The sequence below is a fragment of the Chionomys nivalis genome, chromosome 22 (assembly GCF_950005125.1).
Source record: "Chionomys nivalis chromosome 22, mChiNiv1.1, whole genome shotgun sequence".
Taxonomy (NCBI): Eukaryota; Metazoa; Chordata; class Mammalia; order Rodentia; family Cricetidae; genus Chionomys; species Chionomys nivalis.
The window spans coordinates 9,976,428-9,994,125 of record NC_080107.1 but is presented as its reverse complement, the minus strand read 5'-3'; the positions used below and the strand labels follow the sequence as shown (position 1 = coordinate 9,994,125).

The window sequence follows — 17,698 nt, the reverse complement described above, 5'->3', positions numbered from 1 at the left end:
GAAAGTAATATTTTTAATACAAAAATTTCAGGATCAGTTGTACTTCAGTCTTTCAACATCAATGTAGATAGATAAATTCATTTTCTTTTATCTCTGACTTTAAAAGTATTTGAAGTTCTCTCTGGAATGTCAGCCCTTGATAAACCTTATTTTCAGGTATTTGCTCTCTTTTATATATAAGATAAATGAAAAGGAAGTATAATTTAATGTCCGCATACGGGATTCAGTTAATCAAGAATGTATGATTTTTCTTTGGTTATAAATAGAACCTTTGGAAGTAAAAAACAAAATTTGAAGTTCTCTATTAGTTAGGTAATGTGTTTTTATCGTGTGAGAGAGAGAGAGACAGACAGAGAGAGAGACAGAGAGAGAGAGAGGGAGAGGGAAGGAGAGAGAGAGAGAGAGAGAGAGAGAGAGAGAGAGAGAGAGAGAGAGGATGCACATGTAGAGCAGAGGACAACATTTCAGGGAGTTGGTTCTCTCATCCCACCCTGTTTTCTGAGGCAAGGTCTGTCTCTCTTGTTTTTCTGTGGGATTAAAGGCACAGTTGACTCCCTTGTCTGCTCTGTACATTCCAGATTCGCCGTCCAACTAGCTTTTGGCAAAATTTCCTGTCTGCGTCTCCCATCTTGCCATAGGAGAGCTGGATTACAGATAAGTCTTTATATGTGGATGTGGGAGACTGAACTGTGGGCTTGAGAGACTGAACTCAAGCTTAGGGGCAAGTACTTCACTTACTGAACCACCTCTACCTCTTGTGGCTCGGATTGGTTTGAACTCATGATCCCCCTGCCTCTCCCTACTGTGGGATATTTCTACACTGTGTGAAAGTGTACTGCTGTGATTGGTGTACTAAAAAACTGTATGGCCAGTAGCTAGGCAGGAAGTACAGGTGGGACTTGAGGGCAAAGAGAGGAAGTAGGAGGAGGAATCTAGGCCTGCAAGAGAGGAGACACTGAGGAAGCAGGATGGGTGGTATGTGGCAGAATGTAGATGAATAGAAATGGGTTAATTTAAGTTACAAGAGCTAGTTAAAAATAAGCCTAAGCTAAGGTCAAACTTCCATAATTAATAAATCTCCATGTCATTATTTGGGAGCTGGTGGCCCAAAGAAAAAATTGACTACATTTTCCCCTTGACTGCTAAAATTACATGTGCCACAATGTGTAGGTATGTGTAGATATGTACCATTGCATTCAGTATACGCTCTTGATTTTTCATATCTTGGTGACTTGTGGCTGGCTTTATCATTTGGAAATAGCCAGCTTTCTTTTGGACATTTTAGGTGCCTATTTAATTAGCGGCATATAGCTAGGCCCTTTTAAACTCAAATTAGGGAACTTAATTCATTGCACTTTTTTTTATGAGTATGTTTAAATATATTTCTGTTGATACATATTTCCCATTCAATTTTCTTTTGTTTCTTTTTCATTTTTCCTTTTTTAAAAAATTGATAAGTTTGAGTTTGTTCCCTTTGTTTCCCATCAGGGGTTAGAGTTCATTTATTTATTTGTTTGCTTATTTATTTATTTATTTATGGGGGTTAGATTCTTAAATTTCAGTAGGATATGTCAAAGGACCCTTTCAATCCATTTTTTTTTTCTTTCAGGGAGATGTATTTGCCTTGTAGAGTGCTTGCTAGTATACACAAAGTCCTTAATTGAATCTCCAGCACCATGTAAACCAGCTGTGGTGGCTCTCACCTGTAATCTAGCACTAGGAAGGGGTGGGGGGGGTGTGTGGAGAGATGACAAGGGGACCGGACAGGTGACTCAGAAGTTCAGGTCATCTTTAGCTACGTAGTGACTTTGAGGTCAGTCTGGACTGCTTAAAACCCTGTCTCAAAGAAATAAAAGTCAATAAAGTAAGATGAAATGCATTATTTCTTCGACTCCAGGATGTTTTATCTAAAGCCTTTAAAGTTCTGCGAGTTCTTTCTTGAGCTGCTAGGAGATACACGTTTATCTGGGTTAATTCTCCATTTCACTTGAGGGTTTTCTTACATTTCCCATTTGCTTTTCCCTTCTTTTACGTTTTATGAGTTTCCTGTCTTTATTTTTTCAAATCACCAATTGAGCTTTCAGTTGTATAAGATCTATTCTTCATTCATTCATTCAACAAATACCTAGTGAGCTTCTGATAAGTGACAGGCCAGATATAATTTCAAGTATGGGTGTAATGGTCTGTCCTGTCCCTTTAACAGACAAGCCCTGCCCACTCTGCATGGCATGCCTATCTGTCTGTCTCTTACCCACCACGGCTTGTTGGACTGGCTGACCCACCAAGGTCTTTCACCAACTGTGTGGCTCACTGCCTGGTGTCACCACCTGCCTCTCATGGCCTGCTGCCCCTCAGGGAACGGCACCATTTTATTTTTACCATTACAATGGGTATTTGGTGGTGAACAAGGTTTTCTTATTGGGGTTTTATTTTCTAAAAAATCCCTTGCCACCCCTCCCTCCTTTCTCCCCAGGGCCTCATTTGCTATGCAATAGCTCTCTCACTGAGCTACAGAACTTTCTTATGACCTATGTATTTTTGAATGTGGACAAAATCTGCTTGGTGCACCTGGGTTTTTTGTTATTGTAAAGATAAGGTTTTTGTTTTGATTCTTTTTTTTTTCCTACCAAGTCAGGTTGACTCGTGGAGCTGCTTTTGGGTTTTGGTCCCCTACACACACACACACACACACACACACACACACACAGAGAGAGAGAGAGAGAGAGAGAGAGAGAGAGAGAGAGAGAGAGAGTATCTGGTAATCCTGACTACAAATGAAGAGCTAGATTTGCAAATAAAGACAGGCTGAAGATTGGAGATAAGTGTCAGAGACTTTTTATATCCTGTGGGTGTGTAATTGATGACCTTCTGTCTGAAGGAGGTTTCCAGCAAAGGGTGTATGGGGATGCCCACAGGAAGGATTCATGTACAGATAAATAGGTGTGGAACAAACAGAAGATTAGTCAGAATTCTCGGTAATAAGCAATAGAAACTGATTCCTGTTAGTTTATGCAGACAATTTGTTGGCAGGTTTTGGGTTGGTCACTAACTTGACCGGAAGGTGGAGAATCAGGCTTAGAAAACCATTAAGAAGAGTGGTTCCCAGCCTTCCTAATGCTGAAGCCCTTTAATCCAGTTCTTCATGTTGTAGTGACTCCCAATCATAAAATGATTTCATTGTTACTTCGTAACTCTAATTTCGCTACTGTTATGAGCCAGAATGTCAATATCTGACATGTGAACCCCGAAGAGGTCGAAGAGAACCACGGAGCAAAAGCCAAAGAAACCACAGATGGCTGCTGTACAGAAACAGCCTCCAAGCCGGGATGTGGGGTCATCGGTCCGGCACCCGCCACCACAGAAGCTGGGCAGGGTAATGCCCCTAAGCCTGTAAGCCTGTAAAGACATTCCTATGCTTGGTAAAGGGATTTTGAAGATGTGACTGTTGAAGAATTTGAGACGAAGAGAGTATCCGTGGTTATACAAGTACAGAGGACTTCCCCAGCTGACCGGGGAGAGAAAAGCATCAGAGAACCACAGCGCTGCTGGGTTTGGGGCAAGAAAAGGAGAAGTGGCGCACGGAAAAGTCTCCTTGAAACTTCAGGGACGAATGCTCCCTCTGACGCCGGTTCTAGCCTCCCGGGCTTGGGTCATATGACCACAGGACTATAAGAACACAAATTGTGTTGTTGAAAGCCCCTACGCTCGTCCCGGCAGCAACAGATAATGAACGTTGGCTCATCTGTGGGCTTCCCTTGCCGGGATGCTGAAGAGCCCACTGCGCATGTCTTTACTTGCGAACTACCCTTGGCTTCTCCAAATATTCCTCCTTGTGTTTTGCCTCCCAAGGCCTCTTCCCCTGCTCAGACGTCATCTACCTGGTTTAGGAGATCATGGATGTAAACTCCTCATACTAACGCTCCGCTGGCTGAGCCAGACCCTTCTTCGGAGTCCCTAGAAGTACCTTTCTGAGTTTGGATCCACTCTGCATCTGTTTTTACTTCCCATTAGCTTACTCTTTTTTCCCTTTTATTTTCCTTTTAAAGACAGAGGAGTCTCATTGTGTAAGGTGGCTTCAAACTCATAATCCTCCTGCCTCTGCCTCCTGAGTGCTGGGGTTAGGGTAATCATTCATTAGACGCATTTTCGTCTGAGCCTCGGATGTAGGTTTCTTCCCTCCACTGTTGCTGATGTTGGCTGCATTTGACTTTTATCTACCAGATACTTCAAATTTTCCTGGTAGTGACACTCTTTCCTGTTCCCCAGTGCTGGGATTTAAAGCCAACTCTTTCCCCCATATCACTTTTAAAAAACAAAACAAAACCAAAAAAACCTGAGGATGGAAGGGGACACAATCTTGGTTCACTATCTTGAGGCAACTGTTTGTTATTCAAACTGCTTGTTCTCATACAGATGTGAAGGAATAGACCATTGCCACCAGAGTGGACCTTGTCAGCTGGTCTCAGTCAACCAGCTAGCACTGGGGCAACCAAAGGAAGCAGAGGTTTGGGAGGATCTGAGTTCTCCTTCGGGAAGCCTTTGTGTGTATATGTGAGGGTTGTGTGCTGTGTTCATGTGCATGTGTGTATGGAGGCCAGGGGTTGATATACAATACTGTTCTCCACTTCAGTTTTTGAGGTTAGGTCTCTCATTGACCCGGGATCTCATTGACTCAGCCAGACTGGTGCCGAGCAAACCCCAGGGATCCTCCTGTCTCCACATCTCCAGTGCTGGGATTACAGGTACAAACCACCATACTTGGCTCTTACATGGATTTGAGGCCTCTGAACTCAGGTCCACATGTTTTTGTGACAAGCATTTTGGCAACTGAGCCACCTCTCTAGTACCAGCAAAGCCTTTCAAGAGGAAAAGACAAGATGGATTTGAGTTCAAATCCTGATTTTTGCCCATTGTCAACTATGTACGCTTGGTCTCTGAGCTTCAGTTTCTCCACCTGTGGGATGCGGGGGGGGGTGACGGCATCTATCAGGTCACCTGCAAGGATGACGGAGTCGATACCAGCAACTGCCACACCAGCTTGACATCTATTGCTCTTGGATGTTTCCCGAGAGCACTTACACGGATTCATTTTGTTTAATCCTCATCATTAATCCTATTACATAGCTCAGGAAACTGAGGAGGGAGAGTTGAAGTAAGCTGCTTAGCATTAGGGCTGTTACCGGCAGGAACTTGGACCCCAGGAGCCTGGCTCTGTGGTTTCTGCACACTACCACCATGCTGCCGGCTCCTCTCCCTGTACAGGAACCCTTTCCTGCTAAGTGTGCTCCTCCAGCCATTTTCCCATGCAGTTTTTGCAGGGCATTGCCAGATTCATCTCCAGAAATGAAATCGAATCAGCAGAGGGGGATAAGTGACCCCAGGAGTGGGCAAGCTGGAGCCAGCAGGTCTATTGCTAGTTAGAGTCTGTGTTTGGTTGTTGTTTTGCTTTCTTTTACGATATGTTTGCTTTAGCGAAGGTAACATTTCCATAACACCAAGGCAAACAGATTCTAAGTACGGGTGAGCTCAATGGATTCTCACACATGCGTGCACCTGTGCAATTGTCCCTATAATGAAGTTTACATTTTTCTTTTTTGTGATTTATTTATATTTTATGTGCATTTGCATTTTGCCTTCCTATATATCTGTGTGAGGGTGTCAGATCCTCCTTTGTGAGTTGTCTTGTGTGTGCTGGGAATTGAACCCGGGTCCTCTGGAAGAGCAGCCAAGGCAGTACTCTTAACCGCTGAGCCATCTCTCCAGCCCTGCTTTTTCCTCTTTCAAGAGGCTCCAGTCATTCTCCCTTCCCAGTTAAAAAAATTTCTTTTTCATTGCCATCCTTGCTTTTAAAATTAAGTCAGGGAGTTGCCACGGTGGCCGTGCCTGCAATCCCAGCATTGGGAGGCCGTGGCCAAAGGACCGAAGCTCAAGGCCAAGACTCTTGACTCAACAAACCCAAAGCAAAACCAACCCAGGAAGCACCAGAGTGGACCCTGCCAGCTCAGAGGGGTGCTTACCTGGGTAGCAACTGCCTGCTTTCTCAGGTGCAGTCTGAACATGCTCTCCAGGTGTGCTGCGCACCCTTGAGCCCAAGTCATCCTCCTGCCTCAGCTGTGACTCCAGGCCGTAGTGTGAGACTTAGGCCTTTTGAAAGCAACTCAGGGAACAGGCCTTGGATGGTTCAAACCGGTTGAAACCACAGAGCAGAGCGTGTTCTGTGGGTAACACTCTGATGTCAGAGGGGTAAGAATACGCTGGTCAATCACGTTAATGCTGCAGTTTTCTGAAGCGGAGAGCCGCATTGTTTACGCTGACAGACCACCAGCTATACACCTCACCTCTAATTACCTTTCCTCACACCTTGACCACTTTGTTTACTCCATCCCATAAACAACCCCAGACTGTGGGGAGAAGGGATTCAGGTTGGGCTTGTATCTCCTTAAGCGTGCTGCCTCGTAAATTTAAAAAGGTCCCTCTTTTTCCTGACAAGTCCAGGATGGGATGTTCCCAGGTAGTAACCTAAGGATACCTGGTCTGAGGTATCCATAGTCATGAGATAAAACTTCCTCCCCAGGCTCCTTTGGGCCTGCTCTCACTCAATACCCAGGCAAAGATGAATTTAGTTTGTTTTATTTTTAAGATGTATTCATTTTATTTTACGTGCATTTTGACTGTGTGTATATATGTGTACTATTGCGTGCTTGGTGCCCTCGGAGGCCAGAAGAGGGCATTGAATCCCCTGGAATTGCCATTACAGATGGCCGTGAACCATCATGTGGGTGCTGGGAGTTAAACCCAGGTCCTCGGCAAGAGCAAGTTCTCTCAATTGCTGAGCTACCCTCCAGCCCTGGGTTTAGTTTGTTTTCAGACTTTATGTAAGTGGAACAGAGTTTATGCTGCTTCCTGTTTGGTTTCTTTCACTCATCCTGGCTTATTTTGTTTTCTTATTTACAAGGCTCAACAGGCCAGCAATATGTTAACAGATGACCAAACCCTGGAATAGAGAGCTAAGACCCCCTAGTGTTGACCCCAAAGGCACTGGATTCAAGTGCCTCTTGGTCGTCAGTGATAGATGGAGACAGGGAGAAAAACCAGACTGGGCAGGGCTGTCATCTGCTTGACACCCCCAGAAGTTCTGGGGACTCGCAGGCCCCGGGGAAAGCAGTACTGTGGAACATTACAAGTGTGCGGGGATTGGGTGCACCCTTTGTCTTGCTGTGTTCCCATGAGTCAGATTGTAAGCTGGGATGACCACTGGGCGCAAGCCGAGCAAGGGTGGCTCTTTCCTCAGCCCTGTGCAGCTGTGGAGAAGGGAACACACCTAGGTTGCCTTACACGCTGGATGCAGGAAGTCCATGCCTCCCTGCACACTTAGGGATCCCTTTTCTGGGGTGTGTCTATTTCTTGCTCCCCCCCCCCCCCATGGAAGCATTGTAGTTGACTGCTGCATCTTCCTTCTTAGGATTTTTTGTTTGTTTTTAAGAAGATCCAAGAACTTTTACAATTCCTAGTTCAGGCTTTTCCAAGATAGGTCTTGGAGCACAGACACACTTGAAACCCTTCTGTCTAAGCATGTGAAGGGGCTAAGGCTTCTTCCCAGTAAGAAAAAGAAGAGGAAATGACATTTTCCTTCTATCAATAAGTGCCCCATAGAATAAAAGCAGGGACACTGGTTACTGCCCCTGTCCCACATACTGGGGCTCACCGCTCACCCTATAACATCACCACAAGGAATCAAAGACTAGTTTCTCTAGCCAGGTCAGCCCAGACCTGCTACCAACCTTCTGGCAGACAAAGTTAGCTATTTGCCACGCTTAGAATCCTAACTGTGTTTCCCGTTTTCCATTCTCCTGCACTGGAGGCCTCCCCTGCTTCTGGAGACTAGTAAACACCTGACCAGCACAGGGTCTGGGAAGAGAGGCGTGATGGCCTCTGTCAGGTGCGGCTCATGTGGAGTTTGACCTTCGCTCACTGTCTTTGTGATGCTGTTTAGTGAGTTCCCTTGTTTCCTATGCTGCCTCTAGGCTAGCTTTGGAAAGATCTAGACGTTTCATCTGATTGGGGATGAGGTGGGGCTTGGCAAGAGTCCTTCACAGGTGACATGTTGGGCTTTCACATGACAGCAAATGACGTTTGCATACTTGTCTTGCGTGATGTTTGCCACAACTAATCAGCATCGCACATTCTTCCTTTCCTGCTGCCCACCTTCAGTCTGATCATAGAACCACAGCCCCTCCCCAGTCTGCCCTTCCTCACGCACCTTCTTCTTGTATTGTAACAGGGAAAATGGTTCCTGGGTCAGATAATCTCATTGGAAAACAGTAAGAAGGCTTTTTTAGCCTTTCATTTATCTAAGTAGAATTTGTCTAAGTTCCTACTCCAGGTAGATGTTGTTAGTTGTGTTTATTTAACTACTCCTTGCTCTCCCCCCAACATTTTTTTTCCCTGGAAAATCCCATTTCCCAGGATGGTCCCCCAGTTCTCGCTCTTTGAAGCTCTGATGGTTTCCAGAAAGCCTCCCCTGTTCTTATCAGGAGTACACAAATCTTGTCCATGTAGTATAGATGGTTTGTGGGGAAATTCTGGAGGTGCAGCAGCCATTTTGACTATAGTGGGCAAACTTGAGGATTGAAATCAATGTGTCAGGATGGTGACGTGAAAAGACAGAATTATTAACTAAGATTGTTAAAACTCGGTGGTGGAGACGGCACACACCTTTAACCCCAGAGCTACAGACACAGGGGCAGGGGCCCGTGGATCTCTGAATTCAAGATCAGCCTGGTCTACAAAGCGAGTTCCGAGACATTCAAGGGTACACAGAGAAACCCTGTCTCAAACAAACAAAACCCCCAAACAACAAACAAATAAAAATGCAAACTAAGATTTTCAGACTTCTGGGCCCAAGTCCCCTTTGTGAAAAAATAGTCTCCAAATTGCAAATTGCTTTTACAAGATTACCAGGCAGCACCAGCCTGCAAACACCTCTTCGTATTGAGGAATATTATGAGTTTAATCCAATTTTAGGTGATCACCTGTGGACACAACCAAATCAACAAACACATGAGGGATATTCAAATCTCTCTCTGATTTTCGAGACAGAGTTTCTCTGTGTTTCCCTAACGTCCTGGAACTCGCTCTGTAGACTAGGCTGACCTTGAACTCGGAGACCAGCCTGCCTCTGCCTCGTGAGTGCAGGGATTAAAGGTGTGCGCCACTACTGCCTGTCTCAAATACTTCTCTTTAGTGTTGAACCTTAGTAAAACCTGAGCACTTGAAGAGAAAGTCCATGGATATTTCTTTGGAGTTTCTGAGTGAGAGAGTATTTGCCTAACTTGCCCAAGGCCGTGGGTTCATTCACCAGCTCTGCAAAAAGAAGCAAGCAGGCTGGGGAGATGGTTCAGTGGTTAAAGTGCTTTCTACACAAACAAGAAGATTGTAGTTTAGAACCCACATAAATGCTGTGCAGGTGTAAGCCACACAAATGCTCCCTCCAGTAATCCCAGACTTAGAAGGTGGAGACCATATCCCCAGAGCAAGCTGGCGAGTGAGATTGGCCATACTGGTGAGCTCTAGGTTTGGTTGAGAGGCCCTTCCTCAAAGAATAAGATGGAAGAGTAATCAAGAAAGATTCTTAATATCAATTGTGGGCCTCCACATGTGTGTGCATGTACTGTTGCATGCACACTGCACATGCACATTGAAAGAACACACACACAGAGTATCCACATAGATGCATACCCCTACACATGGGAAAAAAGAAAGCTTCCTATTATAATATAATCAAGTATTGAATTATCACAACCTTGTGATGCTTATATTAATGAAATCAGCTTTGAGTGAAATACAGATTTCAAAATACATAGGAACTTAAGTAAAGATGGCAGCTTACTATCATTTATCTATGTTAGGCAATAAATATTAGAATCAAAATATTTTCAAGGATTATTCTCCAAGTACATCACAGAGCTGATTTTGAGTGTTGGTGAGGATGGGAAAACTCTGTCCAGTTGCGTTCGGCTGGACAAATGTTCTCGTTGAGTAGGCGCACGGGAATTTCTGAATCTCCTTTGTAATGAAGTAGCCTGAGTTTTAAACCAAATGCTCAAGAGTTACTGAGAAATGAAGACTTAATTAGAAAGCACATGGTGTGGGCTTTGCATGGAACTCAGTTATGGAGCACTTGGATGCACATACGGTGCCTGTGCATGTATGAGTATGTGTGCATGTCTGTGTCTATGTGTGTCTGTGTGTATCTGTGTGTGTGTGGTGTATATGTGTGATGTGTATGTGGTGTGTGTGTGTATCTGTGTGTGTGGTATATATGTGTGGTGTGTGTGTGTATCTCTCTGTGTGTGTCTGTGTGTGTGTGTGTGTATATGTGTGTGTGGTGTATATATGTGGTTGTATGTGGTGGGTGGGTGTGCATCTCTGTGTGTGAATCTGTGTCTATCTCTGTGTATGTATCTGTGTGTGTGTATCTCTGTGTGTGTGTATGTGTGAGTATGTGTGTGTATCTCTGTGTGTGTGTAACTGTGTATGGTATATGGTGTGTGTGTATGTGTATGGTGTTTGGTGTGTGTGTATGTGTATGGTGTATGGTGTGTGTGTGTGTGTATGTGTATGGTGTGGGGTGTGTGTGTGTGTGTGTGTGTGGTATGAGGTTTGGACTCTAAAAGCAGCCATAGAGTCAAACACGACTAGCACAGCTGATGATCTGCCCGTTCTTGCTCTGGTTTCTAGAGTTTTGTCTTCCTGAGCTGAGCTGTCTGGAAGCAAAGCTTCATTGTACTGCGGTCAGCAGATTACACCTCTGTCCCTGCAGATAGCAGGCCGATGACAGCACTGGTTCCAGGAAGCCCTTGGTAACAAACCCTCTTTGTGTTGGGCGAGGAAGCACTGGCTCATAAACGGATGACATCAGTGAGGCCCCCACCCACCCCACTGCTCCCTCACAAAGACCCATTGTTGGTGACTTTCACTCTGAACACTTACTGGCTCTTGCTGCCTTCATTCACTGTGAAGATGGTGACCAGAAACCCCAGATATCGAACGATCTATCCTACTGTCAAACTGTGGGTCAACCCACCTGCCCTGGAGTCTCATTAGGAAAGTCTGACCAGACTGACTATAGTACCGAGACTCCCAGCTTCTCTTCTCCCTTGGAGGGTCCCCACATGACTATAGTACCGAGACTCCCAGCTTCTCTACTCCCTTGGAGGGTCCCCACATGCTCATGGCTTTGGAAATCTCTGCAGGAGGAAACTGTCTCCTGAGTCCTCCAGGCAAAGCTCCCCTTGTGTCTTCAGTAGAAAGACCTCTTCAGGGATCCTGCCGAGAAGGGATTCCAGCTTAGTCAATATTAGATATTAAAATTAGACAAAGTAAGCCAGGAGTCAAACTCCTTATGAAAAGCTACCGGATCAGAGTTCTGAATGAAAGACATGTCTGTGGTCATAACGCAGTTTAAAGCCTTTACAAATGCATAGAGTGATGTACTCACGCAGATGGATGAGCCATTGAAGAGAAGGCAGCAGATTAGCTTCAGCCTGGGAGCATAGAGAAACGTGAAGAGTAACTTCGGAGCCCACTGGGGCAGCTTGTTCTCTGCTGGTGGTAAGCTCACTGTTACTGTGGCTCCAAGGCCAAGTGTGGACAATGTGCCAGCATCACCGGTGTTTTCTAATGCCGCTAAGTGCAGGTAGGTATGCACGGGCACCATGGGAGTCAGGTGGTCCTTGTGGACCCATTTTGGCAGATGGCTCGTGATCAGTGCGTTTGCACCATCTCTAGCCCAGTGGAAGGCATGTCCTCAATGCCAGGAAGAGTGTGTGTCTTTGAGGATAATTTTCATGAGGACAGGACTTTGATTTTTCTGGGTGTTTTCTTTTCTAACCTTGTAGGAATGGTGTGAGGTACAGAATTGATGAGAGAGCAGATTTGACAGTGTAAGGTGTAAGGGATTTGACAATGACTTGGACCAGCTGAATAAATACCATATATTTATCTGGCTCTCTGGGTCTTACCCAAGCCTTTTTACAGCTACCAGGTGTGTTACAGACATGGTTTTCTATGAAGCAGTCAAACTATAAACAAGGAATTCTGGCAGATAATAGCGTCTTTAAAAAAATAGGAAAGAAAGACAGAAAGTGGAAGAAAAATAGAACCATCATTTTCCAACAGAAATGCCTGTTGTTTTCAGACGCACGGGGCCGTGGGTGCAGGAAGTTCTTTGGTACGTTGACTGTCTGTCACACAGTATCTTTCCCCTGTGCTTTCCACCCTCCCAGTGGTGAGTTCTGTTTAGAACTGTCCCACAGCTGCTGTACCCACCTCACCCCGGGCCCAATTCCAGTGACCCTTCCACACTGTTTTGCGCACAGAATGGGAGAGCTTCCAAAATGTTTGCTGGGTAAACAAAGCATCCTGCTTAGTTAGCAATAGCAATATTCATGATGTCTGCCTTCTTCCTGTTTCCGAGTTCCTTGGGCCAAGGGTTACCTCTCGTGTCCTCAGGTGCTCTTACTTTGCAAACATACATACCCTTAACCGAGTGGCTGAGCATTGGTGCGGAGGAAGGTCCATGTTCCTGCGTGTTAACGGGGTCAAGCAGTGTTGGTCTTGGTGCCCATATCAGCAGCCTTGTCCAGTTGTTGACAGAAACAGACTCCTGCTTCCTTTCCAGGTCTTAACACAGTCATGAAAGGAGATGGGAAGGGACCTGAGGGATTATTTAGGCTAAACCCTTTATATCATAAATGACAAAACGAGGGTCTGACCAAATGAAGGGGTTTACTAGTCTCTGGCAGAGCCGAGATAAAAAATTTGCATCTCTTTGAAAGTAAATTTTTCTCTTTGAAATATTTTCAAATTTTATCTAAAATGTCCTCATTTCATTGCTATATATGTCCTCAGATAGTTGTCATAATCAGTTCCTTCTCAAGAAAACTCTAGAAGCTTTTAGCTAGTTATTTTCCATATGACACATTTCAGAATATTAAGTAAGACATTCTCATGGAGTTACCAAGGTAGGACATACATGACAAGCCAAAAAGAGGATCAGAAAAAGAAGACTTTTAAAAAGAAGGTATAAAAAGAAAGAAAAAAAAAACATGACTCAAATCTTTCTTGCCTACTCTCCTCTTTGCTCCCCTCCCCTTTCTCCCTTTCCTCCTCCTCAAAAGGTCTCCTATTACCCAGACTGGCCTTGCTATGGATCCTCCATCCTCCACCCCCAAGTGCTCTAGTTATGAATGTACTCCCACCATGCCCGGCTTCCCTGCCTACTTCAAGGTGAGAAGATGCTGGACCTCTGAGGAGATGTCTCTTCCCATTTCAGGTTTTATACAGATCGGAAAAGGAGGGGCTCAGTGGTCAAGAGCATGAACTGCTCTTCCACAGGATCCGGGGTTCCATTCCCAGCACCCACATGGCCACTCACAACTGTCTGTACCTTCAGTTCCAGGAGACCTGACACCCTCACACAGACACACAGGCAAAACACTGATGCACACAAAAATAAAAATAAATAAATCATAAAAAGAAGCAAAGTGGAAAAGGAAATGAAAGATAGCAGGTAGGGCAAAATAAATATTATCTTTATTACTGAGCGAGACCAAGGTGGAGGTCAGGCTTGGTGTGCCAACCCAGAGGAGTGTTGGCTATGCTTTAGGTTTAGGCTAGCCAGCTTCTTAGCAGAGTGGAGCGCCACAGCTAAGGTTGTAACCGAGACAGGCTGGGAGGAGGAAGCAAAGGGCTGGGCCGTGTTTTCTCTAAGTGGTGTTGGTGTTTACTGAGTGGTGTTGGTTAAGTGTTTGTTAGCTCGTGGACAGGATTCCCATACCCTTTCCACAACCAAACCTCAGCTGAGTAGAGATCTGGAGGGATGACATGTGAGGGGTCTTTCTCTAAAGACAGGCTAAAAGCTCAGGGCCACTCCAGTCTGCCTCCGTGTGGAGGGGACAACTAGGCAATGCTGGAGGCTACTGTGTGCTCTCTGTCTGGAAGTTTCCCTGAAAAGACTCTTCTTACTCAGGTAACAGCAAAAGAAAGCCAGGGTGGAATGGAACACAGAAGCTCAGCTGCTGTCCAATAGGGCCACCTAGAGGGGTTGTGAGGCTCCAACATGGGAAAGCTAGAGGTTTTCTGCAGAGCTAAGGGAGTTTGGATGATGGGAGGCGATGAGGGGGGATTCAGGTGACAAGACCCCAGAAACAGTTGTGATGATGGGTGGCAGTGTCTATGAAGAACCCATGAGATCATCCCACACAGGGAAGGGGCAACTTTAATTGTCATAGTGTCGCACGGGGAGAGAGAGAGAGAGAGAGAGAGAGAGAGAGAGAGAGAGAGAGAGAGAGAGAGAGAGAGAGAGAAGCCACTGCATGAGATGGCTGGTTAATTCAGATCCTCCTCCTACCTGTGCCCCTAGGTGACCACCATCCATGGAGAGGGGCATAAAGTCGGAGGCAAAGAAGAGCAGGCGAGTCCCATTGCCTGGCTTCCTGGCAGCAGAAGGCCTCATCTGAGCACACGGAGGGGTTCCAATGGAGACTATGGAGACAGAACGTGGCTGTAGGATTTCTTTTTTCTTACTAAGATGGTTAAGTCATAGGATGTTGGAAGAGTTCTTGCAGGAGTCAGAGGGGCGCTGCTCCCCTGCTAAGCACTGTGAAAAGAGGCGCTGTGGTGGCCCCGTTTGAAAGGATGGTTTTCTCTGTGAGCTGAAAGGCCATTCACTTCACTTTGTTGACTTCTATGTCTCTAAGTAATAAAACTAAGCCTTCGGTGGCTCTGAATCTAGGAAGTGTGATGCCTGAACTAGCATTTGGGATGGTAAGTATGCTGACATTCTGACAGACCAGGCCTGCTACCTTCTCCTCGGCTGGCACAGTGTGTTTGCAGAGGTGCTGGAGCTGGTCCTTGGTTTAGTTGTTAACTCAAGGAAGCAAATGCCAAGTGCAGAGTATCCGTAGTTAGTGATGGTTCTGGAGTTATACCAAAGAGCTCTTCCCTCTCTCCCAGCAGGTACACTGCTGTTGGTAAAGAAGCAGTGGAATACGTTAAAAGCCTTGAGCCAGCTCTGCCAAGGCTAGCAGAGGAGGCTTTCTGGAGCTCTTGTCAGCATCCCTGGTACCCTTGGTCATTTGGTTGGAGTAGTGTCTCTCCACGGAACATTAATGATCCCAAGTTTGCTTTAAGACGTTTCTCTGTTCTACGGGAGGTGATTGAAAACTGCCAATCATGAAGCTGGCAGTCCCTGCTCATGAGCCTAAAGACTGTTCTGATTACGATAATTACATTTTTATGAATATCCTACCTAGAGAGTAACAATTTTACCATGTCAGGCTATGCCACACAAAGATGCATCAATTTCATCTGCAATGAAAAATAGAGCCTAATAGCTCAGTTATATTTATGACAGTCAGCATCGAGATGCAGCACAACCGCTTGAACGGAAAGAATCCTGATCATTATTCAACCCCGAGATGATAGAGGGTGGAGGCTTGTCAGCTTTGCTCATGATTTTTGCTGTTTTGATTTGATTTTTAAAAATCCATAATTAACATCTATTAACATTTTTGGATTCCACTAGAAGTGCCGTGATACGCGGGTAAAGGGAAACAACAACAAAGAAAGACGAGCAGATAAGACTAATGGTCAGAGAGAGCGCGGATGGGGTGGTTGTGAGGTGTAATTGCGTTCTGAGCACAGCAACGCCAGACCGACTGGCCTTCTCCTTTAATGGGCTAAGCTGGTGGAAACTGTGGACAACAGTCATTAAATGTGAATAAAGCTGTTTAATTATTACATTCGGTGAGCATTTAGGGTATAGATGGGACCTTAGAAGGTGCTTCATACTGGCTAGTCCATCATTGCTGGTGGCTGGGGTGAGGGTTATGCTGTGAAAACCTTCATGTCAAAAGACTTACACCACCCCAACCCCCCGGTGATCATTGCCCTTCAGTACCGGCCCATTTCCTTCCAGCCATCTTGTTTTAGTTTTTGATTTTAACACGGTCTTATTAGTAGCCCACACTCCTGATTTACCTGTCTCTACCTCCTAAATGGCTAAAATCACAAGGGTGCCCATCATGCTAGGTCTGCCATTAGACAGTTTGATCATTCTTGCATGTAAACAGTGCATGTGGGTGAGTGTGGGCACGCACACGTCACAATGTATGTATGTATGTGTGTAGAAGACAGGCTTTCAGGACACCATTCTGGGTGTCCCCTCGTTGACAGGCTCTCTAGGTAAGTTCCTTTTATCCTCTGTTTGAATGAGACTGGTCCTCATAGGCTTGTATATTTAAATACTTAGTCCCCAGTTGGTTTAGATGTTGGTGAAGGCCTAGGAGGCGTGGCCTTGACAGAGGAGGTGTGTTACTGGGGGTAGGCGCCAAGGTTTCAAAAGCCCGTGCCGTTCCCAGTCCGTGGTCTCTTTGTGCCTCACTGTTGTTGTTTTAACATATAAGCTCTTGAAGCTGGGCAGTGGTGGCGCACGCCTTTAACCACAGCACTTAGGAGGCAGAGGCAGGTGGAGCTTTGAGTTCAAGGCCAGCTGGTCTACAAGAGCTAGTTCCAGGACAGGCTCCAAAGCTATACAAAGAAACCAAACAAACAAAACAACAAAATTTTAACATATAAGATCTCAGCTACTGCTTCAGAAACATACTTGCCTGAGTGCTGCCATGCTCCCTGTTACAATGGACTCACCCGCTGAAACTGTGAGCAAGTCTCCAATTAAATGCTTTCTTTTATAAGTTGCCTTGGTCATGGTGTCTCTTCATGGCAACAGAGAAGGAACCAAGACACCCTCTCAACCATCTCACCACCCCAATATTACTTTTAAGGTGGTTGTTTTAGAGACAATATCACCCACCCAATGAGTCAGCACAGGGGGGCTACGTGCAGCGTGGGCAGTGGCTATGACAAAGAGCGAGGCTATCATGGTGGTTTGGTTTCGTGTCATTTCAGATATCTTCTAGACCGGAATGTTGTTTTAAAGGCAAGGGCAAACCCCAAAGGACAGTGACTCTGAAACCCGACTGTGTGATGCCCTTGAAGCTTGCCCCTTGAGTTCTGAGGACTTTTGTTTTGGTGAGTCCCAGGTGACTCCTGGCATATGCATTTGGCAAGCTCTTCAGTGCTCCTGGGGCAGGGAGGGCTGCAGCTAGGCCAGGGCAGTGAGGCCAACCATGTGAGCGTGACCCAACACGGCTCAACCCAGCTTCACAGGACTCAGAGCAGTGGTAGACCCTGCCTAGTTCTGGGGTTACAGGCTTGCTCCATAGACTTCCTGAGGCATCGGTATGTGTAGTACAGACCCTCACTTCTTCAGCTGCTCTGACCCTTAATGTTCTAATTATTGAAACAGTGCTCAGTCAGTAATATTTGCCAAATAAGTTAGGACAATTATGATAAAAATGCCACAAGACAACATGACTGAAAAGGTCATAGCGGTGCAATGCCCCCTCCTCCCTTGTAGTATTGGGGACTGAACTTAGGGTTTGGTATATATAGCTAAGCAAGCCCTCTACTGCTGAGCCACATCTCAGGCCTTTTATGAATTTTTTAAAGTTTAAGGCAGGGTGCTGCTAAGTTACCCAGGCAGGCCTTGGGAAGCCTCCCACACAGCAGGGCTCAGCACAACACCTGGCCTGGCCCCCTTTTACTCAGCACAAGTGCTGTGAGATTTGCCAGA

The 17,698-nt window shown here is 45.6% G+C and overlaps 1 long non-coding RNA gene across 2 annotated transcripts in view; it reads left to right on the top strand.

Annotated features, from left to right (window-relative positions):
* LOC130864851 (uncharacterized) overlaps positions 1–14,722 on the top strand; it is a 32,131-nt gene extending 17,409 nt beyond the window's left edge. For both annotated transcript variants that reach the window (XR_009056010.1, XR_009056009.1), the window contains exon 3: positions 14,426–14,722. This is a non-coding gene — a long non-coding RNA (uncharacterized LOC130864851). The remainder of the gene's footprint in view (positions 1–14,425) is intronic.
* Positions 14,723–17,698: the final 2,976 nt, after the last annotated feature.